The 17,874-nt window shown below is 43.3% G+C and overlaps 1 protein-coding gene across 4 annotated transcripts in view; it reads left to right on the plus strand.

The window, feature by feature from the left end:
- The first annotated feature begins 7,632 nt into the window (after positions 1-7,632).
- The window catches only part of UGGT1 (UDP-glucose glycoprotein glucosyltransferase 1), an 83,328-nt gene continuing 73,086 nt past the window's right edge, over positions 7,633-17,874 (plus strand). For 3 of the 4 annotated variants that reach the window (XM_075861166.1, XM_075861163.1, XM_075861168.1), the window contains exon 1: positions 7,633-7,986. The gene's annotated coding sequence lies outside the window, so the exon portion shown is untranslated. The remainder of the gene's footprint in view (positions 7,987-17,874) is intronic. The other variant, XM_075861165.1, reaches the window with a different exon arrangement.

Here is a 17,874-nt window from a genome sequence, read left to right on the forward strand (position 1 = left end):
AGATAACATTTGTCAGATGTTACTAATCCACAAAAAAACTAATAGATTCATGGAATCATAAAATTTTGCACAAAAACATAAGGGAAATATAAGTGCATTCTCGTTTCAAGGGATTGAGAGTGTAAACAAACTGCTAAGAGCAGGAGATCAGAGACAGAAATGACTAAGTAGGGAAACTGGATCTTTACGTTGGAATCCAGAATCCCTAAGGGTCTTAATAGATGACATGACCTGATCTATCACTGGTAACACATACTAATAAGTAGTTACAATGAAATAGTAGATGGATCGGCTAAACTTCTACTACACAAGACATATGACACAATAATTCTATAGGATCTAGTTGAGACATTAAATGAAAGGCTGTTTTTAACACTAGATCAGATGACACAATTTTAAAAGTATCGAGCCCCTTTAGGCTAAATGCACACATTGCGTATTTTGATGCGGAAAATAGGCATTAAAACCGCAGGTATACGCACGTAATTCCACAGCTAAAACCGAACTTAATGTTGCGTTTTTACATTTTGATGTGGAAAGAAGTGTGGGTTTATGCTGCGTATTTTGGTGTGTTTTTCTTTAAAACTAGTCAGATACAATTCACAGGTGGAAACGCAGGATTGACATGCTGCGGATTTTAAAATACGCACCGCAGGTCAATTGACGTGTAGAAAGAATCTGCACCGTGTAGATGAAATTTCTTGAAATCTCGTTTACTTTGCTGTTACTGTATTACACTGCAAATTTGCCGCATGAAAATATGTGCGGCAAATCCACACACAATACGCAAAGTGTGTATTCAGCCTTACAGGTGTACGCTACCTACGATTAAGCCTACATGCACACGTTGCGTATTCTGCTGTGAAAAATACGCATCAAAACTGCAGGAAAATGCAGGTAAAAACCGCACATAATCGTGCATTTTTCGGTTACGGTTTTTACGTTTTAATGCGTTTTTCGGTGCGTTTTTCCTTAGAACTAGGCAGATACAATTCGCAAACGGAAACGCAAGATAAATTTACATGCCGCAGATTTTAAATTCGTACTCCCGACCATATAGTCAGGATTTGGAAAGACACACCCCTGTCTATATAAGGTCTCACAGCTGACAATGCATATCAGAGCAAAAACCAAGCCGGGAGGGGGAAAGAACTGCTTGTTAGGCATCATTTACATGACCGTGATATACGTCCGTGCGACGCGCGTGCTTTTCACGCGGGTCGCACGGACCTATACAAGTCTATGGGCCAGTGCAGACAGTTCGTGAGTTTTGCGCAGCGTGAGTCCGCTGCGTAAAACTCACGACATGTTCTATATTTCCCCGTTTTTCATGCATCACGCACCCATTGAAGTCAATGGGTGTGTGAAAACCACGCAGGTCGCACGGAAGCCCTTCTGTGCGAACTGCGTGGTTCGCGCAACAGCTGTCATTCTCTGAATGTAAACAGAAAAGCACCACGTGTCAAAATGATGGCAGCTGCGAGAAAATCTCGCAGCCGCGCATCATACACTGATGACACACGCAGCTGTTAAGTGCCTTTTGCGCACGCAAAACGCACACGCTCGTGTAAATCAGGCCTTAGGATACATTCTCACGACAGTGAAAAAGAATGGCCATTAAAAACTGATCAACTGTCAATTTTTCATGGCCATTTTGCATCAGTATCTCTAAATTTTCATCCATTCCAGTCTGACTGTCCGTTTTTAAGGGCCGTTAAAAAAAAAAGGTGGATTTCATTTGTCAGGTTTTTTTTCGTCCCAAAACCTAAATATACCACAGTGCCCATGTAGATAGTGCTGCAATATCCCTGTATATAGTGCCACGGTGCCAACTGTAGATAATTCCACAGTGCCCACATATATAGTGCCAGTGCCCACATAGTGCCACAGTGCCCACTGTAGATAATGCCAGTGCCCACATATATATATAGTGCCAGTGCCCACATAGTGCCACAGTGCCCACTATAGATCGTGTCACAGAGCCCGCATAGTGCTACAGTGCCCATGTAGATAGTGCCACAGTATCCCCTGTAGATAGTGCCAGTGTCCATGTAGATAGCGCTAGTGTCCTCTGTAGATAGTGCCACACACCCCCATATAGCACCCCCCGGCAGATGGCACCCCCTTGTAGATAGCACCCTTCTCTTGTAGATACCATCCCCTCCCCTGTAGATAGCGCCACTGTAGCTTACGGTAGGAGCAAAATCATACATGGACAGTGACGTCAGGAGAGCGGAATCCCCTGCCAGAGCGGGCCGGGGATTCCACTCCAGGAGTAACCCCTTGACATCACTGCCCATATATGTATAGTGACGCAGGGTGCTTCTCCCGGAGCGGAATCCCCTGCCAGAACAGGCCGGGGATTCCGCTCCAGGTGTAACCCCTTGACGTCACTGTCCATATATGGATAGTGACGCCGGGGGCTTCTCCAGGAGCAGAATCCCCTGCCAGAGCGGGGTCTGCCCACCAGAGATTCCGCTCATACAGGGAGCTACAGTGGAGCTATTTACGGGGATGGGGGGGTTTGCTATCTTCTGGCAGGTGGGTGCCGCTCTACATGGAGGGGTGCTATCTACAAGAATGGAGTCCCCAGGCCAGAGATCTTGCGATGCTATGGCCGGGGATTCCATTGCGGAAAGCCCTGACTTCATTGTCCTTATATGGATAGTGCTGTCAGGGGCTTCCCCAGGCTCAGTGCTCAGAGTAGCTCTGTGTGCAGGGAGTCCTCGGCCAGGATCAGTTTTTATCAGCTGTTGCAAGGATTGTTTCCTGAAAAATGGCCAGTAAAAACTGATCTATTGACTTGTATGGGAGCCGTCTGGCCGTGAAAACTGACAAATATAGGATATGTCCTATTTTTTAACGGCCAATATTAACGGGCCGTTAAAAAAACGGCCATGTGAATACACCCATAGAACTTCATTGTTCTGAAAATCGCCATGTGACGGCCGTTAAGAAAACCGTTTTTCACTGTCATGTGAATGCAGCCTAAAGTTCAGAGACAGGATTGAGTGGAGGCACAGATCTGGGGAAAGATACAAAAAAAATTCTGCTGCACTGAAAGTTCCCAAGAGCACAGTGGCCTCCATAATTTGTAAATCGAAGAAGTTTGGAACAACCAGGACTCTTCCTAGAGCTGGCTGCCCCACCAAACTAAATAATCGGGGAAGAGAGGCCCTGGTAAGAGAAGTGACCAAGAACAGAATGGTCATTCTGGCTGAGCTCGAAAGATCCTGTGTGCAGATAGTTGACCTTCTGGAAGTTTCTCCCATCACTACAGCACTCCACCAATCTGGGCTTTATGGCAGAGCGGCCAGAAAGAAAACTCTCCTCAGGAAAAGACACAAGAAGGCCTGCCTGGAGTTTGCAAAAAATCACCTAAAGGACTCTCAGACTGTTAGAAACAAGATTCTGTGGTCTGATGAAACCAAGATTGAAGTTTTTGGCCTCAATTCTAAGCGTCATGTCTGGAGAAAACCAGGCACTGCTCATCACCTGCTCAATACTGTCTCTACAATGAAGCATGGAGGTGGGAGCATCATGCTGTGGGGGTGTTTTTCAGCGTCTGGGACAGGGAAACTGGTCAGGGTTGAGGGAAAGATGAATGGAGCAAAGTGCAGAGATATTCTTAATGAAAACCTGTTCCAGAGTTTCAACAAGACCCTAAGGACACAGCCAAGGCAACACAGGAATGGCTTAGGGACAAATCTGTGAATGTCCTTGAGTGGCTCAGCTAGAGCTCAGATTTGAACCCAATCGAACATCTCTGAAAAGACCTGAAAATGACTGTCCACTGACGGTCCCTATCCAACCTGACAGACCTTTAAAGGGTCTGCAGAGAAGAATGGCAGAAAATCCCCAAATCCAGGTGTGCAAACCTTGTGGCATCATACCCAAGAAGTCTGGAGGCTGTTATCACTGCCAAAAGGTGCTTCAACTAAGTACTGAGTAAAGGGTCTGAATACTTATGTCAATGCAATATTTTAGTATTTCCTTTTCAATAAATCATCAAAGATTACTAACATTCTGATTTCACTTTGTCATGATGAAGTATTAAGTGCAGAATGATGGGAAAAAAATTATATATTTTTTTATTTTAACACAAGGCCTCAACTTAACAAAATGTGAAAAATGTGAAAGGGCCTGAAGACTTTCTGAAAGCATTGTATACAATTGAAAGTGGTGCCGGGCGGCCCCTGGTCCACGCGCTCTGTAGCAGACTATCTTTTTTTCAGTAGTTACACCACTGCAGACGCCCTATATTAATATCAGATCCCAGACCAGACCCCTATAATTATATTCAGACCCCAGACCAGACCCCCTAAATATATTCAGATGCCCTTTATTAATACCAGACCCCAGACCAACCCCACTAAATATATGTAGACTCCCTAAATATATTCAGACGCCATATCAGATCCCCAAAATATATTCAGACCTAAATAGATTAAACCCCCTATATATATTTAACCTCACATCAGACCCCTAACTTATTTTAGAACCCAGACGTTACTATATACTTACCCCCCTCGCTCCCGGTTCTTGTTCAGCTCTAGGCGCCGCTGCGCTGGGTCCTGAAAACTATATATCCCCAGGTGACTGGGTGAGGGAGGCTAAAACTAGTGTGACTCCCGGTAAAACAGAGAGTTGACATGTGTGAATAAGTCATATACATCAGGAGAAGTTACACGCTGGCAGCTGTATTACCTACATATCCTTAATAACTAACATTTAGATAATTTATTTTTAAAGTGAACTGTTCTGTTTATGGTGCTGGTTTGTATTGTTGCAATGGATAGTTCAGATTTAGAAATCTAAGATAAGCCCCGCCCACTGATGTCATGTGACTGACTACAGCCAATGGTTATGTGGACTATAACGGTAGAGAGGAGAAAGAGAAGAAGGTGGAAAGTCTCACTGGCATATATATATATATATATATATATATATATACACACACACACACACACACACATATATATATACTGTGCAAAAGTTTTAAGCAGTTGTGGAAAAATGCTGCAAAGTAAGAAAGCTCTTAAAAATAGATATGTTAATATATTTTTTTTATCAATTAACAAAATACAAAGTGAATGAACATAAGAGAAATCGAAATCAAATCAATATTTGGTGTGACCACCCTTTGCCTTCAAAATAGCATAAATTCTTCTAGGTACAATTGCACACAGTTTTAGAAGGAACTCGGCAGGGAGGTTGTGCCAAACATCTTGGAGAACTAACCACAGATCTTCTGTGGATGTAGGCTTCCTCAAATCCTTCTGTCTATTCAAGTAATTCCAGACAGACTCGATGATGCTGAGATCAGGGCTCTGTGGGGCCATATCATCACTTCCAGAGGTTCTTGTTCTTCTTTACGCTGAAGATAGTTCCTAATGATATTGGGGTCATTGTCCTGCTGCATAATAAATTTGGAGCCAATCAGATGCCTCCCTGATGTTATTGCATGATGGAAAAGTATTTCTCAGCATTGCGGACACCATTAATCCTGACCAAATCCACAACTCCATTTGCTGAAATGCAGCCCCAAACTTGCAAGGAACCTCCACCATGCTTCACTGTTGCCTTCAAACACTACATTATTGTACCACTCTCCAGCCTTTCGGTGAGCAAACTGCCTTCTCTTACAGCCAAATATTTCACATTTTTCCTGATCAGTCCAGAGTACCTGCTGCCATGTTTCTGCACCCCGGTTCCTGTTTTCGTGCATAGTTGAGTTGCTTGGCCTTGTTTCCACGTCTAAGGTATGGCTTTTGGCCTCAATTCTTCCTTGAAGACCACTTCTGGCCAGATTTATCCGAACAGTAGATGGGTGTACTTGGGTCTCACTTGTTTCTGCCAGTTCTGAGCTGATAGCACTGCTGGACATCTTCTGATTTTGAAGGAAAGTAAGCATAATATGTCTTTGATCTGCTCCACTAAGTATAATTGGTCGTCGACTGCTTCTAAGGTCCTTAACCTTGCCCGTTTCTTTGTGCTTCTTCAAAAGAGCTTGAACAGCACATCTTGAAACCCCAGCCTACTTTAAAATCTTTGCCTGGGAAAGACCTTGCTGATACAGTACAACTACCTTGTGTCTTGTCAATGTGCTCAGTCTAGCCATGGTAGACCTGTGACATGAAACTGTCGTCCACAACCCCACCCTTTGTAGCAGAGTTTGATTGTTCCTCACCTGGTTTTAAGCCTCCTACGCAGCTATTTCTGTTACAGTTAGGCTGGGTTCACACACACTATTTACGGACGTAATTCGGGCGTTTTAGCCTCGAATTACGTCCGAAAATGCGGCTCAAAAGCGTCTGCCCATTCATTTGATGTTCTATGCCGACGGTCATTTTTTTTACGCGCCGCTGTCAAAAGGCGCCCGCATCAAAGAAGTGCATGTCACTTCTTCAGACGTAAATGGAGCCGTTTTCCATGGACTCCATGGAAAAACAGCTCCAATTACGTCCGTAATGGACGCAGCAAAAGACGCCTGCACATGCCATTACGGCTGAAATTACGGTGCTGTTTTCTCCTGAAAACAGCACCGTAATTTCAGCCGTAACGGATGCTGCCGTGTGAATATACCCTTAATGGCTGTGTCTCAACCTACATATGAAAATGATGCTCATTATCACTTGTTTGGTATAATTGGTTAATCATACACCTGACTATAACCGTACAAAATCCATGACTCTGCAAGTGTACCTAGAAGAATTGATGCTATTTTGAAGGCAAAGGGTGGTCACACCAAATATTGAATTGAGTTAGATGTTTTTTCTGGTCATTGAAAAATTATTAACACTTCTATTTTCGAAAGCATTCTTACTTTCAAGCATTATACTGCCTAAAACTTTTGCACAGTACTGTATCTAACATATATATACACACACACACACACACACACACACACACACACACACACACACACACACACACACAAACATTTGTGACCTCCTATGCGTAGTGTATGATATAACCTGTATATACACATAACATGCTCTATGAGTCATCTCCTCATTCTGGTCCTGATAGCTACAAAAAAAATTATATTACACAGCCATAAATTATAATCACTACATAGAATCACAGCCTCTGTTGCTGGTGATGGATACTCTCCAATTACATTTATCCCCAAACATATTCACCCTTTCCCCCAGAATTATGGAGGTGGAGCCATCTATATACACGATGATCCATACAATTTAAGTGTAGAATCCTTCTATAATCTCAGGAAACCATAAAAACGTGTCTATAGAGATAGCAGTGCAGCCCCGGAGATGTTAATACGGATCAGCCATTCACATACTGCCATATCAATGCAGTTTTCATGGGACTGACATAGCTATAAGAAATCTCAATGATAGACTGCCTCCATAAAGCTGTATACACCAATGGTATTGAATGATATTCCCAACAGCTACCACTGCCATGTCACATAACTCTAGAAAGTGACATCATAGTCACATAACATCACAACAACTGTTGAAATCAGTTGCGCCGCCAATGCCCATTGTGACCTACATGACTCTTGGGTGTGGCCATGTAACTGTGACCTCACAATCACTGCTACACTATAAATACCGGTGCAGGGACCCCCTAAGCCTCAGTCTGAAGTGCTCAGTTGAAGACTTGAACTCAACACAACATGGGCTCTAGTAGGAAGAAGAAGAAGCAAACATCATCTTCAAAAGGAAATAAATAAGAGTGGAAAAGAGGAAGATGAAGTTACACCAAAGCAGAGAGCCATTGAAAGTGGACAGGACTCACATGAAAGATGCATCCAGATGACTGCAGGTAACCCAATCACAGTAGCCTTGCATAGTCAGTGGAACCGGATTATGGGACTTCTGATTCAGAAAAGAAATGACATCATGACCAAAGCAAGGGCCTGGATTGGAACTACAGATCACATCAAGATTCATCAGGAACAACATGATGGAAATCAAGATCTTCTAAGACCTGGGCCAAAATTGCCAGAAGAGAAAAGTAAGGAACAATAGGACGGGTCAAAAGAGAAGATAACATCACAGTACTATCTCAGATCAAATAAGAGATCAGGTGAGAGAGCCTATAGGAGCAGAGCCTATACTAGCGCTTTGCCCGGGACTCCAACTCTGGGGAAGCTCCAGACATCGTGTGTCCAAACATGGACAGCGATGTCAGGGAATTCCGCAGAGTCCCGGAGCAGAGCAGATACTAGCGCTCTGCCTGGGACTCCGCTCTGGGTAAGACCCTGACACACTGTCCATATATGGACAGCGATGTCAGGGAATTCCACAGAGTCCCGGAGCAGAGCCGATACCAGCGCTCTGCCCGGGACTCTGCTCTGGGGAAGACCCTGACACACTGTCCATATATGGACACCGATGTCAGGGAATTCCACAGAGTCCTGGAGCAGAGCCTATACTAGCGCTCTGCCCGGGACTCCGCTCTGGGGAAGACCCTGACACACTGTCCATATATGGACAGCGATGTCAGGGAATACCCCAGAGTCCCGGAGCATTGCCTGTACTAGCGCTCTGCACGGCACTCCGGCTCTGGGGAAGCCCCAGACATCGCTGTTCATATGTGGACAGCGATGTCAGGTAATTCCAGAGTCTCGAAGCAGAGCGTATACAAGCGGCTCTGTGTCCCGCGGTCCGCAGATGACAGCCCCAGGGACCGCATGCGGCCCGCGTGCTTGAGACCCCTGATCTATATATAGTGTCTAGGATGAGCGTATCTAAAAACATCTCTGACACCTGACACTCCAAGTAGGACAAACCCACAACTCATCTAGTTTCCTCTTAACCAGACCCATTTATCAGGACTATCCACCATTCCATGATGTACGCATCCAAATCGGTGATAACAAATATGTATGGTTTATTATTTTTTTCAATAATAAATGACTTGATAAGGGAAAAAGGGGGAGATTGTGTTTTATTTTATTACTTGAAACTTTTATTGTATTTTTTACAACTTTTATTTAGTCCCACTAGGGGACTTGAAGGTCCATTTTTTTTTTGATGTTCGAATACATTGCACTGCATAGGTAGTGCAATGTATTGGAACTGTCAGTTGTTCACTGACAGCAAGCCGATCAGGCTCCGCCTCTGGGCGGGACCTAATCAGCTTCCGTAATGGCAGGCAGGAGGCCATTGTTAGGCCTCCTGTTGCCATAGTAGCAGTCGCCAGCCTTGCCACCGCATGGCAGGCTGCCGATTTGATACAAACCACTTTGATGCAGCGATCTCATTGGATCACTGCATCGAAGTGGTTAATGGCAGGAATCGGAGCTAGCTCCGGTTCCTGCCAATAGATCGGGGTGTCCGCTGTGAAATACAGCAGACACACACTGCTGATGACGCCGGCTCAGCTTCTGAGCCGGCGCCATCTTGCCGATGGTATCGGAAGCCTTTTAGGCCCCGCTGCCTAGCTGGGCATAGGAGGCTTCCGTTGCTGGCAGATCCGGAGGTAAGTATTAGGCCTCCGATCACCTTTGCAGCCCAGCATCTGAGGGGTTAATCGGCCGGATCGGATGCTAGCTCCAGTCCTGGCCGATACCTCAGGGTGCCAGCTGTAACATACAGCTGTCAACCGGCAGTGATTGTGAGCTAGCTTCATCTCCTTCACGTACAGTAACGTGAAAAGGCGTTAAGACACCAGTTTCCATCACGTTACTGTACGTGATTGGGCGGGAAGGGGTTAAAATAGAAAAAAGTGTCAGTCATAGATTATAGGAACCTGAGAAATGCTGAGTATATCTTATATTTATACACTCCTCAACATTGAAATTGCAACACCAAGAAGGAAAAGTTTTGAAATAGTGGAAATCACAAGATCGATAGACATGTTTGCGAGATCACGCTGTGTGTGCAGTGAAACAAGCTGAGCTGGAACGATGAGAAGTGTATGACGCTGATTGGTCGGCGTCATACACTTCTCTTTACAATGCCCACTTGGTCAAAAGTAAAAACACGCCCAGCTGTCTATTAAGAAACTAATTAACATAAATCTAAAATTGCTCATAACTCGCTCAAAAATGATAGTTTCTCTAAATAAAAACCACTGCTGTCTACATTACAGCGCCGATCAGATTATGTAGGAGATAGGACACTTATAATCTGGTGACAGTCTCTTTAATGTTTGTCTGAGGAATATTATTCCACGCTGAATGCACTTGGGCACGCAAATCATCAAGATTGGCTGCTGGCAGGTCCCTTTACAATTGCCGACCAATGATGTTTCGTCTTTTCTCGATGGGAGACAAGTCCGGAGATGTTGCAGGCCATGGTAGTAGGTTTAGGCCACGCAGGCTGTTCACAGTAGCATGAGCAACATGCGGCCTGGCATTGTACTATTAAAAAACGGCTTCTGGGACACTTTGGAGAAATGGCCGTACCACTGGTTCCATGACCAAATCAATGTAACACTAAGCTGTTAGTGTACCTGAAATAAAGACTAGAGGGGTCTGGCTACCGTACATTATGCCACCCCACACCATAATCCCGGGAGTAAGAGTAGTGTATTGTTCCCTCGTGAAGGCCTCTTCATGGCATTGCCCATATGGTCTCCAGACCAATCTCCGGCTATTACTGCGTTCGAGACAAAAGCGGGACTCATCGCTGAAAAAGATAGACCTCCACTGCCGTCTTGCTGTGCACCATGATAGCCTTTGAGACCGGTGGCATGTGGGCTATGGTACACCCGTAGCTGGACGTCTAGCTTATAGCCCAATGTTGTGCAAATGCCTTCTGATGATCTGTGTCGACACTGGTTGCCGCCCTAGGCTTGGGATGTGGCGTCTAATTTCACTTGCAGTACAGAATGGATAACCATGCGCCATTCTTCCAATCAGACGATCCTTCCATGCAGAGGTTCACCTCCGCGCACCTCTGGCTGTCATTGCCGTTCGTTGTTATTCTCCCAACCTCCGGGACACGCAACGTTGAACAGTGCTGACATCTCGGCCTAGGCGCGTAGCGATCTGCCATTGTGATAAACCAAGGCCTCTCAGTTCAGGATTTTGTCCCTCTCAGTTTGCCACAAGAGGCGATAACTGGCATGTCAACGAACAGGAGGAATTGCACAATCATCCCACACCACTTGATCCGATATTTGAGGTTTCATGTGACTAAAAAGCTTTGCTTTTAATCTGGCATTTATGCCCTTCCCACATGCCACAGATTGCCCTTCTTGGTGTTGCAATTTCAATGTTAAGGAGTGTAAGGCTGGGTTCACACGACCTATTTTCAGACGTAAACGAGGCGTATTATGCCTTGTTTTACGTCTGAAAATACGGCTCCAATACGTCGGCAAACATCTGCCCATTCATTTGAATGGGTTTGCCGACGTACTGTGCAGACGACCTGTAATTAACGCGTCGTCGTTTGACAGCTGTCAAAAGACGACGCGTAAAATTGCAGCCTCGTCAAAAGAAGTGCAGGACACTTCTTGGGACGTTTTTGGAGCCGTTTTCTCATAGACTCTATTGAAAACAGCCCCAAAAACGACCGAAAAAACGGCACGAAAACGCTGCGAAAACGGCACGAAAAACGTGAGTTGCTCAAAAAACGTCTGAAAATCAGGTGCTGTTTTCCCTTGAAAACAGCTCCGTATTTTCAGACGTTTTTTGCTCAGCGTGTGAACATACCCTAATAGGAATCAGGTAGGGATTTTTTTTCTTTCAATTAAACTGACAACACAAAATGTTACCCCAGATGTGGAGATGTCACCATCCAAGACTGCTAATCCCACTGCTGACTGCAATGGTGTATGCTCTGGTATGTAAAATAGGAGTTATCCTTGTTTCAATCAAGACAAATTCCTAAATCACTGCTCAGTAGCCATTATAATCAAAGACGTTGTCCAGTCTAATGGGTCATGCTTGGATGTATGGTACATTGCACCAACTGCTGCAGAATGTCTTTGAGAGATGAAAGGGGGAGCTTCATGTCCATCAATCAAGCTACTGCTTCTTCTTAAAGAGTTGCTGCACCTGGGTGAAGGAGAAATTTAAGCTTCAATGTCCCCAATGTTGGGATCACAAGTGCCACGGAGTTGGCGCCTTCATGTTCAGTTCTCCAAGCTCTACTTACTGAATGACAGATTCAGGGTGTGTTCACACGCTTACTAAAAAACGACTGAAAATACGGAGCAAGAAGTTTTTCTAAATGGCCGCGTCAAAAAACGGCCCGTTGGAACAGAACGCCATTTTTCCCATTGAAATCAATGGGCAGATGTTTGGAAACATTCTGCTTCAGAGATTTTTCGGGCCCAAAATAAGCGTGTGAACATACCCTTAGCGTCCAATCAGGGGGTCACTCGGAGCAAACAGTGGCGTTTTATTCTGGTGTTTTCTCCATAGGCTTCTCTATAGTATTCAAAAAACGCTTCTACAGAATGACACAAAATAAAAAACGTTGCCAAAAGTGAATGTAAAAACACCAGAAAAAACACTGGCGGTTTTTATACACGTTTTTTCATGCAATTTAAAACTCCAGACTAAAACCTTGTTTGAAGGGAGCCTAAGGGTATGTCAACATGTAGCGAATAAGCGGCGGATTTGCGGGAGGAATTTCCACAGCATATTACAGTAGCAGCAAAGTGGATGAGACAGAGTATGTTCACACGATGAGAGGCTTTTACGGCTGAAATGACAGACTGTTTTCAGGAAAAAACAGCTGCCTCGTTTCAGACGTAAATGCTCCTCCTCGCATTTTGCGAGGCTTCTCTGACAGCCGTAAATTTTGAGCTGTACTTCATTGAGTTCAATGAAGAACGGCTCAAATTACGTCTGAAAGAAGTGTCCTGCACTTCTTTGACGAGGCTGTATTTTTACGCGTTGTCGTTTGACAGCTGTCAAACGATGACGCGTTAATTACAGGTCGTCTGCACAGTACGTCGGCAAACCCATTCAAATGAATGGGCAGATGTTTGCCGACGTATTGGAGCCGTATTTTCAGACGTAAAACAAGGCATAATACGCCTCGTTTACGTCTGAAAATAGGTCGTGTGAACCAAGCCTTAGGGTATGTTCACACGCAGAATCAAAAACGTCTCAAAATACGGAGCTGTTTTCAAGAGAAAACAGCTCCTGATTTTCAGACGTTTTTTTGTGCCACTCGCGATTTCACTGCGTTTTTCACTGCTTTTTTTTTAGCTTTTTTCAATAGAGTCTATGGAAAACGGCTCCAAAAACGTCCCAAGAAGTGTCCTGCACTTCTTTTTTCGCGGCGTTTTTTTTACGCATTCTGCTTCTTCTTAAAGAGTTGCTGCACCTGGGGCCGTAAACGCCCTGAAAAACGGCTAAGAATACGGAGGCTGAACGCCTCCAAACATCTGCCCATTGATTTCAATGAGAAAAACTGTGTTTCGTTCCAAGTGGGCGGTTTGTAAAAAAGGAGTGCATATCACTTCTTGAGCCGTTTTTCATTGTCTCAATAAAAAAACAGCTCCTAGAACGACTGTAAAAAATGCATCAAAAAACGCTTGATGCATAAAAAACGGCTGAAAATCAGAGGCTGTTTTCCCTTGAAAACAGCTCCGTATTTTACAACCATTTTTTGTTTGCTGTGTGAACATACCCGAACAGGTGAAAAAGCACACGCATAGCCTTCTAAAGGAGTATTCCCATCCATCTTGAGCATTTACGGCAGTGGTCAGCAACCTTCGGCACGCCTTCTTTTGTAAAACTACAATTCCCAGCATGCCTTTACAGCTGATTTATAGTGGATATGCCATATAGCCTGATAGGTGGGGTCCCAACCATGGGACCCTCACCTATCAGAAGAACAAGATTTCCAAGCGGGATTAGACCTTTAACCCCTTCCCTCTTTGGCCACTTTTGACCTTCCTGACAGAGCCTCATTTTTCAAATCTGACATGTTTCAATTTATGTGGTAATAACTCCGGAATGCTTTTACCTATCCAAGCGATTCTGAGATTGTTTTCTCGTGACACATTGGACTTTATGTTACTGGCAAAATTTGCCCGATACATTCAGTATTTATTGTGAAAAACACCAAAATTTAGCGAAAAATTGCAAAAATTAACATTTTTCTCAATTTAAATGCATCTGCTTGTAAGACAGGCAGTTATACCACACAAAAATGTTGCTAACTAACATCCCCCATATGTCTACTTTAGATTGGCATCGTTTTTTGATCATCATTTTATTTTTCTAGGACGTTACAAGGCTTAGAACTTTAGCAGCAATTTCTCACATTTTCAAGAAAATTTCAAAATGCTATTTTTACAGGGGCCAGTTCAGTTGTGAAGTGGCTTTGAGGTCCTTAGATATTAGAAACCGCCAATAAGTCACCCCATTTTAAAAACTGCACCCCTCAAAGTATTCAAAACAGCATTTAGAAAGTTTCTTAACCCTTTAGACATTGCGCAGGAATTAAGGCAAAGTAGAGGTGAAATTTACAAAGTTCATTATTTTTTTCCAGAAATTCATTTTGAATCCATTTTTTTTGTACCACAGAAGGTTTTACCCAAGAAATGCAACTCAATATTTATTGCCCAGGTTCTGCAGTTTTAGGAAATATCCCACATGTGGCCGTAGCGTGCTACTGGACTGAAGCACCGACCTCAGAAGCAAAGGAGCACCTAGTGGATTTTGGGCCTCCTTTTTATTAGAATATATTTTAGGCACCATGTCAGCTTTGAACAGGTCTAGTGGAACTAAAACAGTGGAAACCCCCCAAAAGTGACCCCATTTGGGAAACTACACCCCTCGAAGAATTTATCTAGGGGTGTAGCAAGCATTTTGACCGGCCAGTTTTTTTGCAAAAATTTTTGGAACTAGGCCATGAAAATGAAAATCTAAATTTTTTCAAATAAAATGTAGGTTTAGCTAATTTTTTTTCATTTCCAAAAGAACTAAAGTAGAAAAAGCACCACAGCATTTGTAGAGCAATTTCTCCCGAGTAAAACAGTACCCCACATGTGGTAATAAACGGTTGTTTGGACACACGGCAGGGCTTAGAATGGAAAGTGCGCCATTTGGCTCTTGGAGCTCAAATTTAGCAGGAATGGTTTGCGGAGGCCATGTCGCATTTGCAAAGCCCCTGAGGTGACAAAACAGTGGAAACCCCCAACAAGTGACCCCATTTTGGAAACTATACCCCTCGAGGAATTTATCTAGGTGTGTAGCAAGCATTTTGACCGGCCAGTTTTTTTGCAAAAATTTTTGGAACTAGGTCATGAAAATGATAATCTACATTTTTTCAAATAAAATGTAGGTTTAGCTAATTTTTTTTCATTTCCAAGAGAACTAAAGTAGAAAAAGCACCACAACATTTGTAGAGCAATTTCTCCCGAGTAAAACAATACCCCACATGTGGTAATAAACAGTTGTTTGGACACACGGCAGGCCTTAGAAGGGAAAGAGCGCCATTTGGCTCTTGGAGCTCAAATTTAGCAGGAATGGTTTGCGGAGGCCATGTCGCATTTGCAAAGCCCCAGAGGTGACAAAACAGTGGAAACCCCCAACAAGTGACCCCATTTTGGAAACTATACCCTTTGAGGAAATTATCTAGGGTATAGTGAGCATTTTGACCCCACAGGTTTTTTGCAGAAATTTTTGCAAGTAGGCTGTGAAAATGAAAATCTACATTTTTTCAAATAAAATGTAGGTTTAGCTAATTTTTTTTCATTTCCACAAGGACTAAAGGAGAAAAAGCACCATAAAATTTGTAAATAAATTTCTCCCGAGTAAAACAATACCCCACATGTGGTAATAAACGGCTGTTTGGACACACGGCGAGGCTGAGAAGGGAAAGTGCGCCATTTGGCTTTTGGAACTCAAATTTAGCAGGAATGCTTTGCGGAGGCCATGTCGCATTTGCAAAGCTCCTGAGGGGACAAAACAGTGGAAACCCCCAACAAGTGACCCCATTTTGGAAACTACACCCCATGAGGGAATTATCTAGGGGTAGAGTGAGCAGTTTTACCCCACAGGTTTTTTACAGAACTTATTGTAACTAGGCCGTAAAAATGAAAATCTACATTTTTTCAAAGAAAATGTAGGTTTAGGTATTTTTTTTCCATTTCCACAAGGACTGAAGGAGAAAAAGCACCACAACATTTGTAAAGCAACTTCTCCCGAGTAAAATAATACCCCACATGTGGTCATAAACATCTGTTTGGACACACGGTAGGGCTCAGAATGGAAGGAGCACCATTTGGATTTTGGAATGGTTTCTGGGTGTCATGTCATATTTGCTGAGCCCCTGTAGTACTAGTACAGTGGAAACACCCCAAAAGTGACACCATTTGGGAAACTGCACCCCCTGAGGAATCATCTAGGGCTTATAGTGAAAATTTTGATCCCAAAGGTTTTTTGCTGAATTAATTAGAATTAAGCCATGAAAATGAAAAATATTTTTTTTTCCAACAAGATGTCGTTTTAGATACACATTTTTCATTTTTACAAGGAATAGAGAAGAAAAAGCACCCCAACATTCGTAAAGTAATTTCTCCCGAGTACAGTAACACCCCATATGTGGTTATAATCAGCTGTTTACGTATATGGGAGCATTCAGAAGAAAAGGAGCGGTATTTATCTTTTGGAGCGTAGATTTTGCTGGAATGGGTTGCGGACACCATGTTGCATTTGCAAAACCCCTGATGTACCAAACAAAAGTGACCCCGTTTTAGAAACTACACCCCTAAAGGCATTTATCAAGGGATGTAGTGAGAATTTAGACTCCACAGGTGTTTTTCAGAAATGAATACGCAGTGGATGGTGCAAAGTGAAAATTGCAATTTCTCCACTGATCTGCCTATTCACCGCACAATATGGTGTGCCCCTAGAGAATCTTACCCCATAAATTGTTAAGCGGGTTCTCCCGGGCATGGTAATGCCTTACTTGTGGCCATAAATTGCTGTTTGGGCACACTGTAGGGCTAAGAAGGAAAAGACCGCCATTTTGAGCATGGATTTTGCTTGGTAATAGTTCTGTTTGGGGTTTTGCTGGTATTTCAGCTTATAATGTGGTGGCATATGTAATCTGTGCGGAGTATATCAGGGCATAATAGGAGGGTATAATCATGGGGTAAATAATACAATTATCCATAGATGTGTGTTACGCTGTGAAGCGATCCGTTATGCGCAGGCCGGCGTCACACTGATAAACGGTTTTCTTTCTTATCCCTCCTTTGTAACGCTCTGCACCTTTTGGGGACATTTTCTCCTTCGTAGTTTGGGAAATATTGCTGGGAAAGTTTTGCGCTGGTATAATACGGGCGCCCTCGCTTCCAGCGGATGTGCTGTGTCCATTCCCTTTCCTAGTTCCTCAATACTAGGGCCCTAAAACTGAAGGAATGTTCCCCTCAGGCCTGCGCATTGAGATGTTTTTTCATCACCGCATTACTAGTGCCGTAACTTTTTTATTTTTTAGTTGATTGAGCGGTGTGCGGGCTTGTTTTTTGCGAGACGGGCTGTAGATTTTATTGGTACCATTTTAGAACACATACGACTTTTTGATCACTTTTTATTTCATTTTTTGGTAAAGGAAATTACCAAAAACAAGCAATTCTGGAATAGTTTTTTATTGGTTTTTTTTCTCTGCATCCACAGTGCGCCCTAAATTACATGTTAGCTTTATTCTGCGGGTCGATACGATTACGGCGATACCAAATTTATATAGTTTTTTTTATGTATTGCGGCTTTTGCACAATAAAATCACTTTTTTTATAAAATCATTTGTTTTCTCTGTCGACATTCTAAGACCCATAACTTTATTATTTTTGCGTGCACAAAGCGGTGTCAGGGATTATTTTTTGCGGCACGGATTGGCGTTTTTTATTAGTACTATTTTGGAGTAAATGTGACTTTTTGATCACTTTTTATAGCATTTTTTGGAAGGAGATGTGACCTAAAAA

Source organism: Rhinoderma darwinii, chromosome 4 (assembly GCF_050947455.1).
Source record: "Rhinoderma darwinii isolate aRhiDar2 chromosome 4, aRhiDar2.hap1, whole genome shotgun sequence".
Classification (NCBI taxonomy): domain Eukaryota; kingdom Metazoa; phylum Chordata; class Amphibia; order Anura; family Rhinodermatidae; genus Rhinoderma; species Rhinoderma darwinii.